Genomic DNA, 24,612 nt, shown 5'->3' with positions numbered 1-24,612 from the left:
AATTCAGGAAGGACCTCAAGACCTGGCTCTTTGGCTGAACCGCAGAGGTGTGAGTAGTTGTTGTCCTGATTATCAATAACGAACTCCATTGTTATTGGAAAACAAAAACACGTGGCCTTCACAGGCCGCGAGATTCGGTTAATTTCCTTTGCTTCCGGTTCGGGACTAGGAGGCGTTCCCATGTGGTCAGAAAACAATGCATGTCCGTCTTACGACCGCCGTAAACGCAGAATTCAGAGCCTGCACCCTACACAGGATGGACATTCTGGTACAGACTGACCGATGGCCCTGCGGTGGGTGGGCCACCGACCAGAGGTCTGCCCTGGTGGGCCGGGCCCTGAGTGTGGCGGACAGGGCATCCGCCACTTTGCTGGTAGATGTGGTGTCGGGCCTCATGCCCACATGGTGGGTAAACACAGACACACGTGTAGTAAGGTGTGATAACTGGCCTGGCTGGTGGCGCCTGTGGTGGGAGGGTGTCTAGTGTAAGTTACATCAGCATTGGAACACTAGACTGTATGCAGCCGGATACTACAGTAGAGACCCCGCATCTGTCAAACTCTGAAGGACCCCCTGGGTGTCTCTTTTGCATCACATTTAATTTCTTGACAGACTCCTGCAGTTTCCTTCTCTCCTCCAGGACTCCTGTCGCCACAGGCTCTGAAACTTACATTTACTTCAGCAAAAGTTCACCCCTCCCCGGGGACTTGAATCGCTCTAAAGTGCCGCTGAGGATTTCCTTTTAAAAGTTCAGATTTGAGGCACTGGGTTGAAATGAGCTTTAAAGTGCACTGGTTTGCTCTCCGTGTGTCAAGCCGAGGACCCCCCCCCCACATCGACTCCACTCTTGGGGGCGGCGCTAGGCCCCCGCGCAGCCTCGGCCCCCCACAGCCCCTGCACCCCGAGGTGCTCAGCACCGAATGGGCTATTTATCCCCTCCTAACGCCGCAGTAAAGCTGCTCTCCCCGTGATTGCCTCATTTCGTCTTCCCCGCGCCATCTGGAGCTGCAATAACTCCGCGGTGACATCTGTTGATTCAAACTCAGATGGCTCCGAGCTGCAAATAACAATGTTTATAAATGAAAATTAATTTCTCTGGCGCCATTTGCAAATACAGACACGTTTATGCAAAGAAGCAATTATGAAGCAACGTGAAAGCGTCAGCGCGTCGCGTGGCTCCATGTGTGGGGGGGCTCCTGTCTGGGGGCGCAGACTCAGCACTTTCAGCACTTAGGGAAACGCTGCTGCTGGCGACGAGAGGCGCCGGATGCAGCACTTTCAGGGCTGTGTCTGCTGAGGCAGCATCCGGGGCCCTCAGCTCCATCATAGGGCTCCATTGCTCTTGCCTTTATCCTCTGTGTCCATTGCTCTTACCTTTATTCTCTCTGTCCATTGCCCTGACCATTATCCTTGTGTCCATTGCCCTGGTCTTTATCCTCTGTATCCATTGCCCTGGCCTCTACTCTCTGTGTCCATTGCCCTGTCCCTTGTCATCTCTGTCCATTGCCCTGGCCTAATCTTCTGAATCCATTGCCCTGGTCTTTATCCTCTGTATCCATTGCCCTGGCCTCTACTCTCTGTGTCCATTGCCCTGTCCCTTGTCATCTCTGTCCATTGCCCTGGCCTAATCTTCTGAATCCATTGCCCTGGTCTTTATCCTCTGTGTCCATCACCCTGCCCTTTATCCTCTGCATCCATTGCCCTTGCCTCTATCCTCTGTATCCATTGCCCTGGCCTTTATCCTCTGCGTCCATTGCCCTTGCCTCTATCCTCTGTATCCATTGCCCTGGCCTTTATCCTCTGCGTCCATTGCCCTGACCTTTATCCTCTGGGTCCTTTTCCCTTATGTTATGTTATGTTATGTTATGTTAAAACCGCTCTTATATAGCGCACGGCTACTCCGAGGAGTGTCCCGGCGCTTTGGCGAAGAGAAAAAGAGACAAACACACAACATAGCAATGCATAAGGCCCGTGCAGCAATTACAGAGAGAAGAGCCAAGTCTTCAACTCCTTTCTGAAAGCTAACAGATTGCTAGCCGTTCTCAAAGATAAGGGAAGATCGTTCCAGCAACGCGGTGCTAAATACCGGAAAGAACGACCTCCGATGCGTGTGCGCCTAATGAAAGGAACCACGGCCTTGGCCTCGTGAGCAGACCTAAGAGTTCTTCTAGGAACGTAGAAGGCAATCCGCTTTCCAAGATAGCTTGGGCCGATCCGGTGCAGCGCCTTGAAAGCCATCGTCAAGATCTTAAAGGTGACTCTCTTGGCAACCGGAAGCCAATGGAATTGTGCAAGGAGCTCAGAAGCTCGTGCCCTTCTTGGTAATCCAGAGATTACTCTGGCCGCCGAATTTTGTACGACCTGCAAGCGCGCCATCAAATATTTCGGAAGACCCGAATAGAGCGCGTTCGCATAATCAAGTCGAGAGCCTATCAAGGCCTGTACAATAATTTTTTTATGCTGGAGAGATAAAAAAGGAAGGAACTTCCGCAGCATTTTTAAGATGCCAAAACACTTCCCCGTTAGCCCGATGATCTGGGGTCTAAGGGAAAGATCGACATCACACAGGACGCCCAGATTTTTCGCCTTTAGTGTTGCCGTGTCAGGTGGAGACATGTCACAGGGCCACCATGACTTCCAGCCTGGATCCGGCTGGCAGCCGAAGAAGAGCAGCTCAGACTTGTCTGAGTTACACTTCAGACTATGCCTTTGAAACCAGTTGAAAACGGCTTCCAGGCATTCCCGAATCCGACCGCTGTCAAAGTCTTCCCCCTTGCTACACGAGAACAGAAGCTGGGTGTCATCAGCATAGGAAATGATCTAAGCACCATACGATTCAGCCACCGCCGCGAGAGGGGCCATGTAGATATTAAAAAGAATGGGGCTCAGGATAGATCCCTGAGGGACCCCCACCTCAAGCGGCGGCATTTCGGCTGAAAACGGAGGTGCCCAGACCACTTGCCTCTATCCTCTGTATCCATTGCCCTTACCTTTATCCTCTGTGGCCATTGCCCTGGCCTTTATCCTCTGTGTCCATTGCCCTGGCCTCTATCCTCTATATTCATTGCCCCGGCCTCTATCCTCTGTGTCCATTGCCCTGGCCTCTCTCCTCTGAGTCCATTGCCCTGGCCTCTATCCTCTGTATCCATTGCCCTGGCCTCTATCCTCTGTGTCCATTGCCCTGGCCTTTATCATCTGCGTCCATTGCCCTGGCCTTTATCCTCTGTGTCCATTGCCCTTGCCTATATCCTCTGTGTCCATTGCCCTGGCCTCTATCCTCTATATCCATTGCCCTGGCCTCTATCCTCTGAGTCCATTGCCCTGGCCTCTATCCTTTGAGTCCATTGCCCTGGCCTTTATCCTCTGTGTCCATTGCCCTGGCCTTTATCCTCTGTGTCCATTGCCCTGGCCTTTATCCTCTATATCCATTGCCCTGCCCTCTATCCTCTGAGTCCATTACCCTGGCCTCTATCCTCTGTGTCCATTGCCCTGGCCTTTATCCTCTGTGTCCATTGCTCTTACCTCTATCCTCTGTATCCATTGCCCTGGCCTCTATCCTCTGAGTCCATTGCTCTGGCCTCTATCCTCTGAGTCCATTGCCCTGGCCGTTATCCTCTGTGTCCATTGCCCTTGCCGTTATCCTCTGTATCAATTGCCCTGGCCTCTATCCTCTGTGTCCATTGCCCTGGCCTTTATCATCTGCGTCCATTGCCCTGGCCTTTATCCTCTGTGTCCATTGCCCTTGCCTTTATCCTCTGTGTCTATTGCCCTTGCCTCTATCCTCTATATCCATTGCCCTGGCCTCTATCCTTTGAGTCCATTGCCCTGGCCTTTATCCTCTGTGTCCATTGCCCTGGCCTTTATCCTCTGTGTCCATTGTCCTGGCCTTTATCCTCTATATCCATTGCCCTGCCCTCTATCCTCTGAGTCCATTGCCCTGGCCTCTATCCTCTGAGTCCATTGCCCTGGCCTCTATCCTCTGTGTCCATTGCCCTGGCCTTTATCCTCTGTGTCCATTGCTCTTACCTCTATCCTCTGTATCCATTGCCCTGGCCTCTATCCTCTGAGTCCATTGCTCTGGCCTCTATCCTCTGAGTCCATTGCCCTGGCCGTTATCTTCTGTGTCCATTGCCCTTGCCGTTATCCTCTGTGTCCTTTGCCCTGGCCTCTATCTTCTATATCCATTGCCCTGGCCTCTATCCTCTGTGTCCATTGCCCTGGCCTTTATCCTCTGCGTCCATTGCCCTGGCCTTTATCCTCTGTGTCCATTGCCCTTGCCTTTATCCTCTGTGTCCATTGCCCTGGCCTCTATCCTCTATATCCATTGCCCTGGGCTCTATCCTCTGAGTCCATTGCTCTGGCCTTTATCCTCTGTGTCCATTGCCCTTACCTTTATCCTCTGTGTCCATTGCTCTGCTTTTATCCTTTGTGTACATTGCCCTGACCTCTATCCTCGGTGTCCAAAGCCCTGGCCTTCATCTTCTCTGTCCATCTCCTCAGCCTTTATCTTGTCTGTCCATCTCCTTGACCTTTATCTTCTGTGTCCATTGCCCTGGTTTTATCCCATGTGTCCTTTATCCCCTGTGTCCTTTATCTTCTGTGTCCTTTATCTTCTGTGTCCATTACTCTGGTCTTTATCCTTTGTATCCACTGCCCTGTCCTATACATACATGCCAACTTTTTATTACAGGAAAGTGGGATATTTTGAAAAAGAATTGGTGGAATATATTTCAGCCTTTGACTTCTATTGACAAAGAAGCATTTTTAGGAAGGACGCTGCTAAAATAAAGCCAATTTTGGATCAAGAAATTGCGAGTCTCCACCTAAAAGAACTGTTGGCATGTATGCCTATCTCCACTGTGTCCATTGCCAGATCCACCTAACTTTAACAGACTTGTTTCGGGGATTTTTTTTTATGTAGTAGTAGACATGCTTATAAAAAGCTGTGAATTACCAAAATAACACACTTTTCTGTGTTCTTCTCTAACAACAATTTTTTGTAAATGTCAGAACCTTAACCTCGCCCTTCAATATGTCTTTATCGGACAGTGGCCAAGAAACTCATCTGCCTATAAAAGTGGGAGATGGTGAACTGTACTGAATCAGGAACATGGTTCAAAGAGGGTTGCAGACCTGTGGCATCTGTTTACTAAAATCACAAGGCTTCTGAAAAATCTTAGTGTTCATACCAGATATTTTAGCAACTTTGAAAAAGCCCTCCTGCAGCAGAGTTTGGGATAAGGCCTCCATTTTCATATTAAAATAACACCAGTGGTGCATTTTGGATGGTATATGTGGTAATTCCTAAATATAACGTCCCTGTACTCTTTCTTTTCTCATTAAATATATATATATAAATCTCTCTCTCTCTCTCGCGCTCTCTCTCTCTCTCTCTCTCCCTCTCTCTCCCTCTCTCTCTCTCTCTCTCTCTCTCTATATATATATATATATATACATATATATTCACTGAAAAAAACATAGGTGTCAGGCCTTATATAGTTAGGAATTAGCATTTAAAAAACCTTTAAAATTCACTCAAAAAACTATGGGGCATATTACCAACAACTAGCAATAATTATCGCTATGTTGGTTTGAGGTTCCGTGAATTCTGAACCCGTTTCCTAAATGTCGTTGTGTCATGACGATATTTGTATCAACGGACCGAAAATGACTAGTGTGAGATGTACGAGTGTTTTCGTCATGTTCGAGTGACAAGATCACCATGAAATCAGGGATTCCGTTCAGAACCCTTGGGTTCCATTTTGTATGCGGCAGCCATTTTGTGGTTGCCCTCACATAGGCCGATGACTACGGTCGAACGAGTCCTTGGGACACGTACACCTTTAGCTGACTTCTGCGTGACCTGGGCAAGCTGACTCCGTTGCCCGAGGCCGGACTTGTTGAGCCAGTTCCTTGCTCGGCAGCTGGTCAAGATTGCGGATCAGGGCGCAGGACATCATAGACCCTTTTATTGCACACAACAATGTCTTATCTGACCTACACCTGTCTCTGCTCCCTTCTTTATGACCTGTTTACGATGAGGAGGTGCCCGTTTTTATTAGGGGCCGTCCGATATATCTGATGAAGAGTGTTGGACCTTTCTGGGTAAACGACGGTGGGCTGGACAATGAAATGTGGGTTTGTCATGCAATGCTTTTGTCGTGTACACATGGGATTGGGCAACTGTAAATAAGGAATGTTTGCCTGAAGCACAATATTTGGTATAAAAGGGATGACGCGCTTTGTAAGTTTGAGCAATCTCCTACGAATATACAGCCTTTGTACTTCGTGGACCTCTGTTACTGGTTGCCGCCAATAAATCTGATCTTTGACGTCACCAAGAAGAGTCCGCGTTTCTGTAGTTCTGAGACAGGTGAATCCGGAGACTTCGGGTGTGTCCCCTGGCACCGCTGGGTCTTAAATAACCTGGTTCTTCATTTGGCGCCCAAAGTGGGGCGACTTCAGCGGTACCGGTCCAAGCCTGATGATCGTGAGGAGCTTCGTGTGAAAATTCTGGAGGAAGGCCAACCACTTCATCGACCCCTGTATGTCGTCGTGGTCCGAAGGTCTTTGCTGCGAGGTTCCCCGCTTTCCGACGGCTACGAAGGACTGCTGCCCTGACTGTCGCCCTGTCTTGGAGCCTTAGATGATTTGTAGAGCGAGACGGTAGACGGGTCTTCTGGTGACGTCATCGATATTTCAGTTAAGTATGAGTGGAGCGTCTCCCAGTCCTTAGTTTTGGGTATCCCTTGGGATCTTTGATTTGGGTTTTTTGATTTGGGCCTTGCAAGTACCAAAGCCGAGGGACTTGTGTATCCGCGAGGCTATCCTATTTGATAATCCCTTGAAGTTTGAAGCTAGACTAGAGAGCGAAGATGCCTGGTCTTAGCAGACTTGGAAGAATATTTTGTTGTGGTTCTAATAGAGATTCCCGATTGGAGGACTCATGTCCGGTTCCTCCGATTGGAACTCCAACCTATGAGCTCTATGTGAAGCATGGCGTGGGCCACATCACGTATAATGAAGTGTGGATTAGGTACACTAGGAAGGACGGTGTCCTCAAATGGCCCCAATATGGTAGTTTTGATACGGAAGTTCTAGATAATTTAGAGGTTAAACTCTTTAAGAAGAAAGCCCAGCTGGCGATGTTTGACTCTTTCCGCCTATGGCGAAAGGAAGCCAAACAGAAGGAAATCAAATTAGCGAAGAGAAATAAAAGAGAGAAGGGTATCTCGATTATGCAAGCTGCTATGCAGTTTAAAGATAATGAAGAAGAACAGGCGAGTGAGCAGTTGCACAGGCAACGTAAAATGGTGATTGATAAATGCTATCCAGCTTTGCCTCTTCTTCATCAAGACGCAGCGAAGGAACTTGAGAAAGATCCCTTGATGTCGCATTTGTTGAGTTCGCCACCCCCTTATGCGCAAAGTGCTACAGCACCTCCGCAACCTTTGGTTGTGCAACCTCCAGTTGTGCAGCCTCCTGTTATTCCACAGCCACCAGCTCCTCTTCAGTTGGCTCCTACACCTCTGGTCCAGCCTTCTCAAGGGCTGCCGACTTTGCCACCCGCTCCGCCTTTAATTACTGCAACTTTTTCACCTGTTCTTGCTACCTCCTCTGCTACTGCTCCTACGTTGACCTTTTCTCAGTCCGCTTTATCTCCTGTCCTGTCGACCTCTCCTTCTGTTCGACAGAGAATGACCAACACTGTTACTAGTCTTTTTTCTCCTTTCTTTGGGTCGCCTACTACGACCCCTGTTTCAGAGCGTAAACAGTTGCGTAGCCAACTGCCTGATTCTCGAGAGAGAGAAATATTGGATCGCTTGGCGCGTAAATGGGTTACTTGTCCCTTGAGATACGACGTAGAATCTGTTATGGATGTCTTCCGTCAATGGGAAGAACCAAAACAGAGATATGTCTTCGATAAAATGTGTATCTTCCTTCGTGAAGAATGGGAAGATGATGATTTGGGACAGACTCCGCCGGAGTTGTCCAATGTGCAATCCGAGTTTGCAAAAGGAACGATTGTGGGTTCCGATGTTGAGAAAGCAGTTGCGACGTTGTTGTCGTTTAGGTGCGAGTCTCTTTCTCAGCCGTTGTTTGAGCCCAATCCCTCTGTTAGAAGAAAGGTGAGACAGTACCCAATGAGAGAAGTTCCTCCGGTATGGAAGGAAGCAGTTCAGGCTGATGCAGGTCTTGGCATTGTAGCTGCTCATTTTCAACGTTTTTGGGTACATGTTCCATGGAAACGAGCAGAAGACTTGGCCCTTAAGCAGACTTTACCTGACCCTCGTAAAAATCCTGCAGGGTATTATAAGGAGTTATCACAGACCGCAGACTCATGTGTTATGAATCTAGCTGATATAGACATGTTGTTTGGAAATGTGGTTCCACAGCCTTTATGGGGATTGATTCATCATACTGATCATGCGCAAGAGTTAGGTGATTCATGGATTAATATTGCTGCTGCAGATGGCCGACAAGTTGGTGGGGCCAAACCTGAGCCCTTAGTCGCAGAACTCCCTGGTAAGATTGTTACTTACATCAAAACTTTAATGCCCGCTATGCGAGTAAACTGGGACAAATTGTCTGCGTGCAAGCAGAAGAAGGATGAAACTGTATCTGACTTCTTCACCAGGTTTGAAGAAATGTTTATTGACCACAGTGGTCAAGACATGAGTACCGAGGGTGGTCAACGTTTGTTTGTTGATAAGTTTGTGCATAATGTACGAAGTTAAAAGATTCAGAGAGCTCTTGGGCTGTGTCGTCATCAGCACAGATACTGGCTACTGCACAGTACTACGAAAATAGGGATAGGGATGAGAAAGATAAAGCAGACAAGAAAACTAAAGAGTTAAAAACGAAGGTGCTTTTACAGCAAGCGTATCCGCCCCGTAATAGCCAGCGTGATTATCAGCAGGCTCAGCAGTTTCAGAGAAACTCGCAAAAGGTTCGAGTCTCCTCAACCGCGTTTTCTGGTAGGCCCCAATCAGTGTTCATATTGTAGGGAAGAGGGTCATTTCAAGTATAGTTGCCCCATTTTGTTACAGCGTATGAATGGTGTTTCTAGTGCACAAGGTCGAGGTGTTCAACAAGCTCCTAGAGGTAGGGGACGTGGAGGTTTCCCCAGAACGCGCGTTCATTTCCTCCACAAAATTCGATGAATAGTTTTGATCAGCAGAATAATGCATCTGGCAGAACGACTCAGTACTTTGCAGATGAATACTATGTCGAAGGCGAGAATATGGATGGTAATGATTGCTAGGACAGCCATGGACAAAGAGAGGGAGTTGTTTCAGTTCCAGTAGATCAGAGTGGACCTTATGTTGAGGTGATTACATCAGGTGTGTCAGAGACTTTTCTGTTGGATACTGGTGCTACGAAGAGTTCTATTATGCACTCTAAACTCCCTGGCGCACCTTTGTCTGGCTTAACGAATGTTTCAGTAGGTTTTTCTGGCGCCCCAGTTAGAAACCCGATTTCTAGCCCTTTGTCTCTTTCTGTTGGACCTCGCGAGCTTGAAGCACCCCTTATTCTGACGACAGGTTGTGGTGAGAACCTGTTGGGATTGGTTCTGTTGAAAAGGTTGTATGCAACATTGTATTGTTCTCCTTCGGAAGTCCAACTTACACTGGGTAAGAAAGTGGTCTCTCCGATGTATTTGTCGAAGGATAAACTTCCAACGGAACTGTCTTCTCTTCCTGATATTCTTTGGGCGACTGGTCCTAACGATGTAGGTCTTCTGGAGATTCCGCCATACGTTGTGGCGTTAAAAGCGAACGTTAAAATGCCACGTATTCCCCAATATAGGATCTCTAGTGATGGTGAAAGAGCGTTGCTAGCGATTATCCATGATTTGATTGAGAAAGACGTGATCGAGGAAACAAGAGGTAAGAGTCCTGTTCTGCCTGTCTTGAAACGCACTGACTCTACTCAGCCACCTGTTTACAGGTTTGTGATCGACCTTAGAGAGGTGAATAAGATAGTTGTGCCACAGTTTCCTGTTGTTCCGGACATCACTGCTTTATTGACTATGATTCCAGCTTCGGCAACTTGGTTTTCAGTGATCGATTTGAAGAATGCTTTCTTCAGCATCCCGATTGCCGAGGAGAGTAGAGATATTTTCGGCTTCTCTTTAGGTGGTCGAAGCTTCCGGTTCAAATGCGCTCCTCAGGGCTATTGTGAGAGTCTGTCAATCTATAGTCAGGCTTTGAAAACACAACTCGACACGATTGTGTTACCTGATGGTGCTGCTCTTCTCCAGTACGTTGATGATTTACTAGTCGCCGCCGATAATGTGGAAATTTGTAAGAAAGCTACTTTGTCGTTATTGCGTCATTTATATGACTTCCATCACAAGGTGTCTCTTTCAAAGTTACAATATTGTCGACAAGAAGTGACCTACTTAGGTCATCTCTTATCGAAGGAGGGAAGAAGATTGACCCCAGAAAGAATTCAAGCGATTGCGAGCATGAGTGTGCCGATTACACAGAGAGACGTGCGTGCCTTTTTGGGTATCACGTCATATTGCAGACAATGGATACCGAATTTTTCTCTGCTGGCCAAACCGCTCGTGGCATTGACCTGTAAAGATACACCGAATCCCCTCCCGTGGTCTGAAGATTGTCAGAAAAGTTTTTCCGAATTGCGCGACGCATTGTGTTCGGCTCCTGTGTTGGGTACCCCCGACTACAGTAAGCCCTTTATGTTGTATGTCCACGAGAGAGAAGGATGTGCGTTGTCAGTGTTGACACAGTCTTTTGGGGACAAGCAGCGTCCATGTGCGTATTTTTCATCGACTTTCGATCCGGTAGCTAGAGCGTTGCCGAGTTGTTTGAGAGCCACAGCGGCAGCAGCTGTTTCTATTCGACAGTCTGCTGGTTTGGTGATGAATAATACACTGGTCGTGATGGTTCCACATGCAGTGGATACGTTGGTAAACAGGACCAAGACACAGCACTTGACTAGTGCTCGATTGTCAGGTTATGAGCTGACACTTTTAGCGAGTCATGTACACATAAAGAGATGCAATACGTTGAATCCAGCCACGTTGTTGCCGATTTCAGTAGAGACAGATATTGTTGAACAGCATGATTGCTTTCTCAGGACAGAGGAAGAAACAAAAGGAAGAGTAGATCTTAGGGACACTCCTCTTGTGAAGTGTGATGGTACCTTATGGGTGGATGGTTCATGCTTCAAGCTTCCGAATGGTGATACGACTGCGGCATATGCTGTTACGACTTTGCAGACGATTGTTGAAGCTGCACGTATCCCACATAATTCAGCTCAAGCAGCAGAGTTGATTGCACTTATGAGAGCGTGTGTGTTATCGAAAGGAAAGAAAGTGACCATATATACCGACAGCCAGTATGCGTTTGGTGTGGCTCACAGTTTTGGACGCTTGTGGAAGGAACGTGGGTTCCTTACGTCACACGGGACAAAGATACAGCATGGTCAGTTGGTGAATGAGCTTCTGGAATCACTTACCTTGCCGTTGCAAGTTGCGATTGTGAAATTCAGTGCACACAAGAAGGTCACCGATGATGTTGGGCGGGGTAATGCGTTCGCAGACGAAGTTGCGAAAGATGTGGCAAGAGATGTGACGAGCCAAATGTATGTTGCGGGTCCGGCGAGATGGGTTCCAGATAGAGGAATGTATTAGGATACGATAGAGAGTGTGAAGTCGATTCAAGCTGAAGCTACAGAGAAAGAGTTGAGTGTGTGGAGAGAGAGCACGGGTAAATTGGATGCGAATGGTTGTTGGATTGAGTTGTCAGAGCATCAGCGATGGTTGTTACCCGATGCGTACGTGCTTGCAGTGGTTACGATGGCACATGGAATGGCCCATATCAGTGTGAAAGGGATTTGTAAGTTGTTGGCTCCAGTATGGCAAAATGCTGGAATCCCTAAATGTGCAGAGAATGTGGTCAAGAATTGTATGGTTTGTCTGAAGTACAATCCTGGTAAGGGAACTCCAACCCCAGCTGGCCACTTTGCACCTCCGACGTATCCGTTCGAGGTTTTGCAGCTAGATTTTATCCACATGGAGAGGTGCAACAACCTGAAATACGTACTCGTAGTGGTTTGTGCCTTCTCAAGATGGGTAGAAGCATACCCCTTGAAAGATAACACTGCCTTGTCCACAGCTAAAGCCCTTATAAAAGAGTTTTTCCCTAGGTATGGTTTGCCGAGAATGGTCTGGAGTGATAATGGGAGTGAATTTGTGGGTCAAGTGATGAAGAGAGTATATGAAGGGCTAGGAATCCGCCAAAAGTTCCATGCTGCAAATCACCCCCAATCAGCTGGACTAGTAGAGTGCTATAATGGCACCCTTAAACTGAAACTGGCCAAGATACAAGCGAGCTCTGGTCTTAAATGGCTGGATGCCTTGCCATTAGCACTTCTGTCAACCAGAATGACTGTGCATTCACGAGTAGGACTTAGTCCTCACGAGATTGTGTTTGGTCGCCCGGCCAACATATGGGGAGGGCCGAGGCCGACGAAATTCAGTGAGATTGAACACCCTGTACTGCTTGATTATTTGTATGATTTGACGGCTAAATTGCGTGTCTTACACCAACAGGTTCATGATACACTGCCTCAGGCTTCTGAAGATCCAGGACATGTCATCGATCCTGGTTCATGGGTGTTAATCAAGAATTTCCAGCGAACAAAGAACGATCAGCCCCGCTGGATTGGTCCCTACTTGGTGCTCCTGTCAACGCGATCTGCAGTACGAGTGCAAGGAAAAAAGAACTGGATCCACGGCGTACACTGTAAGGGGGTTCCTTTGCCTCTGCCGTACGACTTGTGGGTCCAGGAGGGTGTTGCTGATTCTGAGACTGAGACTGTGCCTCGTTTTCTGCCTTTTAGCGATGCACGTTTAATTGGGACGAATTCCGAGCGAGAGAACGACAATCTTCTACAAGAAACTGTGCCACCGACAGTTCGATTGGACACTTCCGAGCCTGAACTCCTGTTTCGAGATCAGACATTGCCGGGGAAAGGTCGTTATAATTTGCGACCAAGAGTCATGGACAAATAAAAGAAATTTCCTTTATGATCTATTTTTGAACATTCAGCTCTCCCATCGGAGAAACTGTTTTGACCGATTTTTGTTTTTCGAGCCGCCATCCGGGTTCAGCTGTAAGGTCGCGGTGTCAAGTCTTCGGATTGCAAGCCGGAGACACAAGGTCGACGGTTCTGGTTGGTCCTAGGGCGTTCCCAGGACTGACAGACGCATTCCTTAGCACGGAACACCCAACAGCCGTGAACAGCACGGTTAGAGGATGGAGTTTTTCAAGATGGAGAGACCTGTTGAAGAAATGAACTTTAGAGCCAAAATGTGTACAATAATGAGCAGAAATTTTTTTTTGGTATTGTGTCTTTGCATGTTGCTTAGCGTAATGATGTTTTTGATGGGATATATAATATTCTCTTTTCAAGTGACGTTTGCACCCACTGCACAGCCCATACCTCCTTCTACTGTTTCCTCACATTCTTTTCACCCTCTGCCTGAACATGAGTCCATTAGGAGATTGGAATTCGCTAATAACTCCTTCGTTCAGCTTCTACACCAACACGACTAACTGTTGGGTGTGTGGTCTTATGCCTCATACTACCGATAAAGGTATTCCCTACACGGTCCTGCCATTTAGCTACAATGGTTCTGTGTGGGCATACAGAACGATGTTCATATATGCTCGTGAAGTCCACCCCCTACATTCTGTGAAAGACAATCCGAAGAATAGTGCTCTAGTTAAGGGTATAGTAGACATGATTAGAGGAGCTACTTCGTATGAGACTATCCCGAGAGATGAGACACTAGCATATATTGGATGGAACTTAACCGGATATGGAGTTAGTCTGAATGAGAACCAGCGAGCAAAAAGATCCTCTCCGATCTGGATCGTACCCCATCAGGGTCATTACTGTCTGCAGGGAAATGGCAAGAATCCGAGAGCTCAGTTAGGGAAGAGTATCTGCACTGAGACATATGTTTTTGCATCCCAGACTTCCCCATCGTTTCTAGCAGCTAAGGGTACCTATTTTGTCTGTTACGATAGAGCATACACATGGTTGCCCCCTGATTTCTCGGGCACATGTTTTGTCTCGTTCCTGTTACCTCCCACCTACACAGCTGCGGCATATTATCACACGACAAGAATTGTTAGAGGTGTCTTCAGTAAGGAAGATACCGCAGGACAAGAATTAGGTGATTTCTTGAAGGGTTTTCTGCCGTTTTGGGGACCTATGGTTAACAGCAGGAACATACAGCAATTGACAAGAGTGGTTGAGTCCACCGTAATTGAAACTGCCGGTGCCCTTAGTAACTTGACTGCTGAGCTCCAGTCGGATCGTCTTATGACTCTCCAGAACAGAGTTGTGTTAGACGTCATACTAGCAGACCGAGGTGGGGTATGTAAAGTGATCCAATCAAGTTGCTGCGTTTTCATTCCAGACAATGCTCCGACAGTGTACCAGGCCATTTCCAAGTTACATAAGATCTCCGAATCTATACACGTGGATAAAGGAGATTGGTCGTTGATGGGATGGTTCTGGGAACTGATATCCACGTGGGGATGGAAGATTCTGATGGTCATTGGGATGGTCTTACCATCCTTTTCCTGTTCTGTCTTTGTGTACAGTGTGCTCCTGCTATATGTGGTCTCTATGCTACATCGTGTGTAAGGAAACCTGTATCACAAGACGTGCTAAATAATAGGATGATGCTACAGCAACATCTCAATGATCTGATGAGCATAGACCTAGATTCAGACTGACATGGGTTTAGGTTATTGCCTATGTAAGGGCAAAAGGAGGGACTGAGGTTCCGTGAATTCTGAACCCGTTTCCTAAATGTTGTCGTGTCCTGACGATATTTGTATCAACGGACCGAAAATGACTAGTGTAAGATGTACGAGTGTTTTCGTCATGTTCGAGTGACGAGATCACCGTGAAATCAGGGATTCTGTTCTGAACCCTTGGGTTCCATTTTGTATGCGGCAGCCATTTTGTGGTTGCCCTCACATAGGCCGATGACTAAGGCCGAACGAGTCCTTGGGACACATACACCTTTAGCTGACTTCTGCGTGACCTGGGCAAGCTGACTCCATTGCCCGAGGCCGGACTTGTTGAGCCAGTTCCTTGCTCTGCAGCTGGTCCAGATTGCGGATCAGGGCGCACAACATCATAGACCCTTTTATTGCACACAACTATGTCTTATCTTACCTACACCTGTCTCTGCTCCCTTCTTTATGACCTGTTTACGATGAAGAGGTGCCTCTTTTTATTAGGGGCCGTCTGATATTTCTGATGAAGGGTGTTGGACCTTTCTGGGTAATCGACCGTGGGCTGGACAATTAAATGTGGGTTTGTCATGCAATGCTTTTGTTGTGTACACATGGGATTGGGCAACTGTAAATAAGGAATGTTTGCCTGAAGCACAATATTCGGTATAAAAGGGATGATGCGCTTTGTAAGTTTGAGCAGTCTCCTACGAATATACAGCTTTTGTACTTCGTGGACCTCTGTTACTGGTTGCAGCCAATAAATCTGATCTTTGACGTCACTAAGAAGAGTCCGCGTTTCTGTAGTTCTGAGATAGGTGAATCCGGAGACTTCGGCTGTGTCCCCTGGCACCGCTGGGTCTTAAATAACCCGGTTCTTCAGGTTTAGCGGCGATATTTTTATCGCCGAGCTGCGGCGATTTTTATCGCTTAGGAACCTTGGGGCATATTACCAACCAATAGAGATAATTTTTGTCTCTAACTTGTTTAGAGACAAAAATTATCGCCGCACATCGGCGATTTTTATCGCAGATAAACCTTGCTATTAGCAAGGTTTATCGCAAATGCGATAAAAAACGGCCGCAATGCATGAATATCGCTGACTTTTCAGCGAAATTCATGCATTATCGAGCAAATGCTCTTAGCCATGTTATCCACCTCCCATTGGTTAACATGGCTAAGAACTGCTCAGGGCAGGTGTTAGCTTTTGGAGATATTCGCGCTTAGCGCGAATATCTCCAAAAGTTTGTAATAGGAGATAGCGATGTTAGCGACTGTTTCCAGTCGCTAACATCTTGGCACGCCCACTTTGCATGTCATTAGTGATAAATATCACTGACATGCAAAGCGGGGCCCAAGATGGTCGCTATCTCCTATTAGCTGTCGCTAACTGGTGTTAGCGACAGGTTGGTAATAGGGAGATAATTTTATCTCCGCTTTCTTGGCTTTTAAAGCCAAAAAAGCGGAGATAAACCTCCTTGATAATATGCCCCCTTGCTATTATCAAGGTTTATCTCCTAAGCGATAAAAATTGGCCGAAATGCATGAATATCGCTGAAAAGTCAGCGATATTCATGCATTACCGAGCTAATGCTCTTAGCCATGTTATCCACCTACCATTGGATAACATGGCTAAGAACTGCTCAGGGACAGGTGTTAGCTTTTGGAGATATTCGCGCTTAGTGCGAATATCTCCAAAAGTTGGTAATAGGAGATAGCGATGTTAGCGACTGTTTCCAGTCGCTAACATCTTGGCACGCCCACTTTGCATGTCATTAGTGATAAATATCACTGACATGCAAAGCGGGGCCCAAGATGGTGTTAGCGACAGCTAGGTAATAGGGATATAATTTTATCTCCGCTTTCTTGGCTTTTAAAGCCAAAAAAGCAGAGATAAACCCCCTTGATAATATGCCCCTATAAGTTTTAGGGGTGTTATCGTTAGCTGGACATTTCGCTCATACAAAACTATTGAAATTGTTCCTATATAGTTAGTTGAACTAACTATATTTTGCGCACCCGCAATCCACTGCTGATGATGTCACATATTACATCATTCATGACATGGTCAGTGACATCACTGATGACATTTCAAATGACATCACTGATGACATCACTGATGACATCATCCAGTGAATGTGGTTTGCTTCGTTATTTAAATATGCATTATATATATAGCAATTTGCACTGAAGAATGAGTGGATATATAGAAATAAATATTTGGATGAAGAATTAGTAGCAGTGTAATTGACTGTTTACTTGACCAATTTATAGTGTCTCACTAAATATAGTGGATAGTGACTAAACTGTTTGAATATCTGTATCACTTTGTCAGTTGTTGTGTAAACTGGTTCTCCAGTTGGTTACTAGCTATGTGAAAGTCTGTATTAGTTATTGATTAGTTAACTGAGTATTTGTATGGGAGAGTGAATGTGTGTGTGGTTCGGTGGGGGGGTGTGACTGCCCAAGGATGTGTGAATAGTTGATTCACTAGATATATGAAGTTAAAACTACATGTTCTAACAGTTGTTTGGATGAGTGAATATCTTTATGGGTGTGGTGATGAGCAAATATATTTCTCAATTGTACATGTCCAACAAACTAGAAAAATAAAAGGCAGTATATGTGTCAGTTGTATATTAATAAGTATACATAAGACTCAATGATTGTTTGAGTGACTGTATGGATAACTTTATACTTGTAATAATGATTTTATAATTCACTAAGTATGACTTATTATCTAAATGAATAGATGAAGTTGTGTTTGTATAAGTGTGTAGCTAAGTAAATATGTAAGTATGATCCATTGTTTGCATAAGTGAGTAGGATGACTTCATATGTGAATAGGATGTGTGCTGGTGTGTAATGTCGATTTAGGTGTATAAGTATTTTTGATAGTCTTCTATTGTTCATTGACAGCATGTATGAGTGAATCTACAGGTAAGTGATTAGATGTGTGTATACATCTATGAATCACTGAGTTGGTTTTTAGATACTTGTATTGCTGTAACAAGGGATTCAAATATGATACTCTGTATTTTACAAAGAGTGATGAAAGATTTTACTAGTGTATGAAAAGGTGTATGTGATTGTCACTTGGATGATGTCATCAGTGATGTCATTTGAGATGTCATCAGTGATGTCACTGACCATGTCATGAATGATGTAATATGTGACATCATCAGCAGTGGATTGCGGGTGCGCGAAATATAGTTAGTACAACTAACTATTTAGGAGCAATTTCAATGGTTTTGCATGAGTGAAATGTCCAGCTAACTATAACACCCCTAAAACTTATAGTTTTTTTAGTGAATTTTAAGGGTTCTTTAAATGCTAATTCCTAACTATATAAGGCCTGAAACCTATGGCATTCCTGCCGATGTGTTTTTAAGTGATCGTTCATCTTGGTGTCAGTATTTCGAGTGGTTAGCTAATTCTGTGGCTAGGGGTGCACCAATCCCCATCTCGTGGAAAGGCGCGGAAATAATTCCGGTCTTCAAAAAGGGTGACAAATCACTAGCTAGTAATTATAGACCTATCAGTCTTATTGACTCGGCTAAAAAAATAATAGGTCGTTTAGTGCAAAACAAATTGCAATCTTGGATAGAAGAAAAAGAGATTTTGTCCCCTTACCAAGCTGGGTTTCGACCCTGTACTAGTTCAGTTGATCAGGTCTTTTTAGGTCTCGCGACCTATCAATGCGCGCAAGCGCATTGAGCGGAGCGAGAATTCAAGTGCTCGAAATCCTAGTGAAACCAAGGGCTTCTTGCGCTGCGGTTTTCATTAAGTTCATGTGAATCACGTGAGCAAACAAGCACACGCATCAGCCTCCCTCCCTCCTAATTGCTTTTTTTTTAACGGCCGCACAGCACATCAAAGGGCTTCGCCCAGCGTGCGCTGTGCGGCTTCTCCTCCCCTAATTATTCATGGCTGGCCGGCCACGGCTTCTCCTCGCCTAATTATTCATGGCTGGCCAGTGGTCGGCCGTACTTTCAGTTTCCCGGCCGCTCTTGTTACATGAGGAAACATTCCCTATGCAATCAATGTCTCTTACGAACATTAGCTGTATCTACAAAATGAAACAAGTTTCACGCATCTGAGATGGAGCATGTAAGTAAGTGTTCACCTCCAATGCTTACGTATATTTTAGTTCTATTAAACAAGTCATTAAACAACCCCTTGCAGGTCGCTCTCCTTCCCCCTGCTATCTCAGACTCTCCTGATTTCATTCTGCCCTCTCCTCACAGCTCGCTCTCCTTCCCCTCCTATCTTAGTCTCCCCTGGTCCTGGGGCAGCCCTTCTCCCCTGCCTTTGGAATTTCATTCTTGTTTACTTTTGACGCCGTCTCCTTGCACCAGATCACTCCGTGACATCCCAATTGTTCGCTCTATATTGCTACGGTAATTTCAGTCTACATTGCTTTTCTCACTATCTGCTGACTCCACTGTTGCTCTCATGTTTATACAGTCAGACTCCATCTTAGTTTACAATTAAAGAACGAAGCTTGCTCCACCCACTGGGACTTTCAAACCACAGCCTTCACAACGCACGTCATGAGGTATAATGTGTTAAAGCGTACACAGCTAGTCTCCAAAGACGTTGTTTGCTCCTAATAACTTAAGTCAGCTTTACTTGAGCGCTGACACTTGCCTTTACAATACTAGTTCCCCAGCCGCCTCATCTGTTCCATTAATCCCTCTCCTGTTCCCTTCTACGCTCCCACCATCTTTTCCACCGCAGTTAATTCCTTCCCTGTCCTCAGTCCCTGACTATCCTATTTCCTCCTCATTTATTTCCTCTACTGGTCATTCCTTTTGTTCTCTCGTTCCTCTGTTCCGCCACTGTTCTCTCTTTCCGTTCTGTTCCCTCCTTGCCTGTCCTGTTCTATCTTGCATCTTTCGTCCATTGCTCTATCTTCTGTTTCTCTCTAGTCTCTCTTGATTCCTCATGCCTTCTGTCCTCCCTCCTTGGCTCTAACATTCCCTCATTTGCTCTCTCCTGTGCCCCCCATTCCCTTTATGCATGTCCTGGTCTCTCTTTTCGTCTCACATTCTCCCATTTTCACTCTCTCATACCCCTTTCCCATCAACAGTTTCTTCCTTCTCCTTCGTCCCCTCTTCTTTCTCCTGTTCCCTGTCATGTTCCCTCCTTCAACACCTGCTGCCTCTCGGTGCTTCGAAGTGTCATGTTGTCGGTATAAGCGCTATTCCTCCCATGAGGGGAGAGGATCTGGCGTAACGACCAGAGCTGCCGACTTTTTAGTTGGAGCAGCAGGTTCGAGTCTCGGCGGCTGCTCAACATACTGTGATTCTGGGCAAATCACTTCATGTCCCCGCGCCTACCAACAATGAATATGCCCTTGTGTAATATAATTAGTGCTAATGTAAAGGGCTTCAATACATTAGGGTCGAGTTTGCGCTATCTAAAACTACAGAAAACAAGCATTGGCATAGCCAATAGGTCTCACCTTTAGGAACTTATAAGTGTTTAGCCATGCAACAGTTAATGTTGTTGCACCAAGGATATTGTGCTGCATAAATACTTATAAGGTCCCAAAGGCGAGACCTATTGGCTATGCCAATGCTTGTTCTTCATAGCCCTCTATTGGAGGAATGTGACCTTAACTGACGGGACACTCTATGCGGTGTTCGTGGACCTGAAATCAGCCTTTGATTTAGTTCCCCGTCCCAAACTTTGGAGTGTTCTAGCTGAAGCAGGGATGGCCCCGGAACTGTTAGCGTTACTTGTCCGCTTGCATGAGAACAACTATGCAAGAATCAGATGGGGGGCACAGGGTGAGGTGACCGACTCATTCCCTGTTGAACGTGGAGTTCGGCAGGGGTGTGTCCTGGCGCCCACACTGTTTTCTCTATACATTAATGGCATAGTAGACCATCTAAGCCGCTCCCCCACCGATGCTCCTGTACTGGCTGGGGCATGCGTGCCAGTTCTCATGTTTGCGGACGACACGCTGATAGTTTCTCGGACTCCGAGTGGGCTCCAGAAGGCAGTAAATGCGTTTGGAGAGTTTTGCCAGATGCGTGGACTTAAGATAAACACCTCCAAAACCAAGTTCATGTCCCTGAATCAGCAGAAGACATTCAAAGGTACTTGATGGTATTCCACTGGAACAGGTTGAGGCTTTTACGAACTTAGGAATATCCATTCAGAGTAATATGAGCTGGAAAATCCACGTTGATATGGCTGTCTTAAAATTTAATCAGTTGGCGGGTGTAATAGCCCTTAAACATAAAGCTTCTCAGACCAAGCCAATCACCCCGGCCCTAGAAATATTCAACATGAAGGAGATAAGTGCCTCTCTGTACGGTTCGGAACTGTGGGGATTCTCTAATTTGAAGCAATTAAATTTAGCTAAGAATAGGTTTCTATGTCGTCTAGTTGGGGTCCCCTAAAGTACCCCCACTGTACCGCTTGTATATGATCTTGGCAGGAAAAAAATAGAGGATTTGGCACGGTTACGTCCCTTATTATATTGGAGACGGATCATGACAACTCCCGAACTAGTTCATTATGCCACGGCCCTGAAGGACATCACTAGGGCAGATCGATTTCATTCTATCTTGTGGCTCAAAGAAATAAGGGGGTTACTAACAAAGTTGGAACTAGATTACCTTTGGGACTACCCAAATGCCTCAAGCTTCCCGTCAAAGATAACCTTGAAAAAAATGTACTGGAACATTGTTTGGTAGTCTGCCCTTAGCACTGGATCCAACAAAGAGTTAACTGGTCGTGTTTTAGATATTAAACCCCTACCACTGTGTGAGTCCTACTGGGATGTTATAGAAAGGCCCTATGAAAGAAAGTTGTATTTTCAATTCAGAATTGGGACCCTTCCAGTAAAAGCTTTTACTTATAAATGGTCGGTAAACCAGAATGACAAATGTCATCATTGTAAACATATGGTTGAGAATGCACCCCACTTGCTGTTTGTATGTCCCCTTTACCTAAACCCCCGTTGTAAGTGGATAAAACCTGTGTGCATAAACCTGGGGATACGCAGTTTTGTAGAGGCTCTAACAATACTCACATCAGATTGCACACCCTCCATGGCGATAGCCGTTGCAAAATTTCTAGGGTGGGCTTGGACAATACGCACCTGTTCCTCGCAGTCCCTAGAGGCTAGCCAATGAATTTTTTCACAACGAGCAATGTACGATCACGTTTTTTAACTCATGTTTAATCGAATTGTTTTATTTCTTTTTGTATAAATTGTTTTTAATTCTTGTAAGCGACAACACCGTGGTTTAATGAGTTTTTAAAAATGATGAATTTAACTTTGTAGTATTTATAGTGTAGTCTTAGGATGTATAATTGCTTTGATGACAAGCTGTTGAATAAAGCTTTGAAATTTGAAAATTTGTAAATATGTAAGTATGATCCATTGTTTGCATAAGTGAGTAGGATGACTTCATATGTGAATATGATGTGTGCTGGTGTGTAATGTCGATTTAGGTGTATAAGTATTTTTGATAGTGTTCTATTGTTCATTGACAGCATGTATGAGTGAATCTACAGGTAAGTGATTAGATGTGTGTATACATCTATGAATCACTGAGTGGGTTTTTAGATACTTGTATTGCTGTAACGAGGGATTCAAATATGATACTCTGTATTTTACAAAGAGGGATGAAAGATTTTACTAGTGTATGAAAAGGTGTATGTGATTGTCACGTGGATGATGTCATCAGTGATGTCATCAGTGATGTCATTTGAGATGTCATCAGTGATGTCACTGACCATGTCATGAATGATGTAATATGTGACATCATCAGCAGTGGATTGCGGGTGGGCGAAATATAGTTAGTAAAACTAACTATATAGGAGCAATTTCAATGGTTTTGTATGAGTGAAATGTCCAGCTAACTATAACACCCCTAAAACTTATAGTTTTTTGAGTGAATTTTAAAGGTTTTTTAAATGCTAATTCCTAACTATATAAAGCCTGAAACCTATGGTTTTTTCAGTGAATTTGCAAGGTTTTTTAAATGCTAATTCCTAACTATATAAGGCCTGAAACCTATGTTTTTTTCAGGGAATTTCAAAGTTTTTTTTAATGCTAATTCCTAACTATATAAGACCTCAAAGCCCACCAGGAATCTCCAGTATGCGCCAGGGGACTGCATTGCAGAGAGGTGTAATGAAGCCACGCCCCTTTTACACCTCTCTGCAACGCAGCCCCCGTGCATGTTTGAAGAGGGGGAACTAATTACCCTTGCATACTGGGGGCACCTGGGGGCCCACTAGCCCACCTTGAACCTCCAGTATGCGCCAGGGAGCTGCATTGCAGAGGTGTAATGAGGCTATGCCCCTTGTTACACCTCTCTGCAACGCAGCCCCCTGGCGCGTTTGCAGAGGGGGAACTAATTCCCCTTGCATACTGGGGGTCCCTGGGGTCCAACTAGCCCACCAGGAGCCTCCAGTATGCGCCAGGGGGCTGCATTGCAGAGAGGTGTAATAAGGCCACACCCTTTTTTACACCTCTCTGCAACGCAACCCCCGTGCATGTTTGAAGAGGGGGAACTAATTCCCCTTGCATACTGGGGGTCCCTGGTGGCCAACTAGCCCACCTGGAACCTCCAGTATGCGCCAGGGGGCTGCATTGCACATAGGTGTAATGAGGCTATGCCTCTTTTTACACCTCTCTGCAACGCAGGCCACTGGAGCGTTTGCAGAGGGGGTACTAATTCCCCTTGCATACTGGGGGTCCCTGGGTCATATCTGCCCAAACGCCGAAATTCCGAACGATTGAAAAGGCCTTTTCTTGGGAAACATTTGGATTTGAATTATCATGTTCTATACTTTGGAATTTTTGAAAGACTGACTTTGAGGATGCTATAAATTACTCAAGTCTGCCCGAATTGTGTGGGTAAAAATGATACCTAGTCACTTTGAATAAGAATGTACTTACGTCTCGTCTAACATTTGGAAGAAATATCTAGGTATATGACAACAGGATACCGACATAACTTGAAGGAAATAAGAACGCCCTGAAGAAGTTCTGTTGTACAGAACGAAAGGCGTCAGCTGGCTGTGGTACATAAACTTAAGGAAAATAAAAGCATTTGAATATACACCAAGATTCAGCGCTTCAATAAGGACTCTAAGTGATATGATTTGATTTGACTTATTGTGCAAGTGGTGCTGTGCCAAACTTTGGAATATTCTCCACTACTCTCTACTACTTACTCTCTCCTACTCCACTACTCTCAAATACTCACTCTCTACTACTCATTCTCTACTACTCTACTACTCTCTACTACTCTCTCGCCACTACTCACTCCCTACTACTCACTATCTACTACTCTCTACTACTCACTCTCTACTACTCTCTCTCTACTACTCACTCTTTACTACTCACTATCTACTACTCTCTACTACTCACTCTCTACTTCTCACTCTCTACTACTCTCTACTACTCACTCTCTACTATTCTCTCTCTCTACTACTCTCTACTACTCACTCTCTACTACTCACTCTCTACTACTCTCTACTACTCACCCTCTACTACTCTCTCTCTCCTACTCTCTACTACTCACTCTACTACTCACTCTCTACTACTCTCTACTATTCTCTCTCTACTACTCACCCTTTACTACTCACTATCTACTACTCTCTACTACTCACTCTCTACTTCTCCCTCTCTACTACTCTCTACTACTCACTCTCTACTACTCTCTCTCTCTACTACTCTCTACTACTCACTATCTACTACTCACTCCCTACTACTCTCTACTACTCACTCTCTACTACTCTCTACTACTCACTCTCTACTTCTCACTCTCTACTACTCTCTACTACTCAC

The sequence above is a fragment of the Lissotriton helveticus genome, chromosome 11 (assembly GCF_964261635.1).
Source record: "Lissotriton helveticus chromosome 11, aLisHel1.1, whole genome shotgun sequence".
NCBI classification, from domain to species: Eukaryota; Metazoa; Chordata; class Amphibia; order Caudata; family Salamandridae; genus Lissotriton; species Lissotriton helveticus.
This window is presented reverse-complemented; position numbering follows the sequence as displayed.